This window comes from Tupaia chinensis, unplaced genomic scaffold (assembly GCF_000334495.1).
Source record: "Tupaia chinensis unplaced genomic scaffold, TupChi_1.0 Scaffold149552_1, whole genome shotgun sequence".
Classification (NCBI taxonomy): domain Eukaryota; kingdom Metazoa; phylum Chordata; class Mammalia; order Scandentia; family Tupaiidae; genus Tupaia; species Tupaia belangeri.
Genome location: NW_006209397.1, coordinates 715,707 through 718,248, shown reverse-complemented (window position 1 = coordinate 718,248; position 2,542 = coordinate 715,707). Strand labels below are relative to the sequence as shown.

The 2,542-nt window shown below is 38.5% G+C and overlaps 1 pseudogene; it reads right to left on the bottom strand.

Annotated features, from left to right (window-relative positions):
• Window positions 1–800: 800 nt before the first annotated feature.
• Window positions 801–2,542, bottom strand: part of LOC102477769 (60S ribosomal protein L27 pseudogene) — a 94,121-nt pseudogene continuing 92,379 nt past the window's right edge.

Sequence of the window (2,542 nt, the reverse complement as noted above, 5' to 3'; positions counted from 1 at the left end):
TATAGTTTTTCTTCCTTCCTTCCTTTCTTTTTTTTTTTTTTTAAGTTTTTGCAATAGGGTGCATGCACATGCCAAAGAGAGAGAAAGTGAGAAATCACCCCCCAGCGGGGATGGCCATACCACAATCCCTTCTCTTCTGTTCTCCTAAGAATTTGGGCATGCACACACACATGCCCAGTGTGATTTTCAAGCTTCCAGGCCCAGAACCTGAACCATAGGTGGCCATGTGGGAGTCCAGGACTTTAACCACCATGCCACCTGCTTGCCCCATAAACCTCTATTCTTTAAAAACCATCCATTCTCAAGTGTTTCTGTAAGTAACACAATAATAGACTAAGACACAGTAAGTAACTGCAGAAAGCTGATATTTTATGGAATATTTTGTAGAATTAAAACTATATTTTGATAAAAACTGTATTTAAGGAAAATCCATAAGAATTTTTATGACAAGAGAACATTTTTATTCTCCATTCAGATGAACAAATTAGAAAATAGCAGTATAATTATCCTTAGGAAAACATAAAGACTTAATTAATATAGATTAAAAACCAATATGAAACAGGAAAAAAAGAACAGCATATTATACTTGATTAGTCCAAAAGGTAGATTTTCAAAGATTAATAAAATAGAACAGAGTATGGTAAGTCACACCAAATGAAAACAGTCACACTATAATAGAAGGGAGAAAAGAATATGATCATGGAAAGACATGACATTAAAAATCCATACAATAATGCCATATAAAATGTTGTGCTGATAGATTGTTTTTCTACCTTTTTAATAACTGAAACATAAGACACCTAAAACCACAGTTTCTGGAAGAACCACTTATTCTTGCCTATCTTGTACCTCTCTTCAAAGTTGACCTTTGCCTCCCGCCTCCTGCCGGGCCTTGGTTTAAGAGCAGGGTCTCTGAAGACATCCTTGTTGACCACAATTTTGTCCACGGGAATATCCACAGAGTACCATGTGGGCGTGAGGTGATTATAGTTATAAACCTTCACTAAAGACTTGATCTTTGACCTCTCAGCGATTTTCTTCTTGCCCATGGCAGCTGTCACTTTGTGGGGATAAAGGTCAATTCCAGTCACAAGAGCATGGCTGTAAGGGCAATCTGAGGTACCATCATCAGTGTTCTTCATGATGACAGCTTTACTTATGGAGTAGCATCTGGCCAGCACCAGCACCACTTTTCTGGGTTTTATGAACTTGCCAATTTCGACAGCAATCACCAGGACCTATGGAAAGGCTGTGCTGATAGATTTTTAAATACCAATAAACTAGGCGATTTTATAGGGGGAAAGAAAAATTAACTCAAAATATAAGAATAGAATGAAATTTAACTGTGCACAGTTAAATTTTGTCAATGTCTTTTTTTTTCTTTTTTTTTTTGGAGAGATTTTTCACTGTAGGGCGTGTGCGCTCGCCAGACAGACAGAGAGAGACATAGAGACAGAAAGCGAGAAATCACCCCCCAGGGGGGATGGCCATGCCACAATCCCTTCTCCTCCATTCTCCTCTCCGGATCGTGGGCACGCACGCACACGCGCCCGGCGTGAGTTTTAAGCCACCAGGTCCAGGACGTGAACCGTGGTCGACTACGTGGGAGTCCAGCAGCATAGCCATTACGCTAACTGCTGGTTCCCTCAATGTCTTTTTTAAAATGAATTTAACTGGGGCCAAATAGGTGGCATGGTCGTTAAGGTGCTACACTCCCACATGTTTAGCCATGATTTGAGTCTTATACACTGAGGTTTGAAAATCATACCAGGGGCTGTTTTTGTGTGTCGAAAATCCCAAGAGGAGAATGGAAGAGAAGGGATGACACCATAGCCATCTCTCTCTGGTAAGCATATAAGCCCTATGGCCCAAAAAACAAAACAAAACAAAACAAGGAAGTTACCAGAAATTCTATGTTTGGTTAAAACAGCAACCACCCCCACCTATCTTTTTGTTTTACTATTTATTTATTTACTTAAGAGAAATGTTTTACTATCTATCTATTTATTTATTAGAGAGAGATTTTTGCTATAGGATGTGTGCAGAGAGACAAAGAGGCCTAGTAAGAAATCACCTCCTGGGAGGGATGGCCACACAGCAATCCCTTCTCATTTTCCTCTTGGAATTTGGGGCATGCACACATACCAGCCTGGTGTGAGTTTCAAGTAATTGGTTCCAGGTCTCAAATAGCAGTTGACTACATGGGAGTAGTTAACCTTAACCAATATGCCACGTGCTGGTCCCATTACCATGAATTTTAGTTTTAATTTTTATAAAGCAAAAATCACATAATTTTTATAATAGAATACTTTACATTCTTTTGTTTGTTAAATGTTTCTTCCCATTGCTCCACACATTACCATCTAGTCCCTACCACTCACTCCCCTTTTTTACAGTCTCTGTTATCTCACTTATGCTTTCTATTATCATATCATTTTTAAAAAAGGCAAAACACAACTTTCTGAAAACAGCAACTACAATTTTAAAGTTGAATTAGGAAAGTATAGTTATAACTGACAAATGCTTTGAAGAAAAAAAAAAA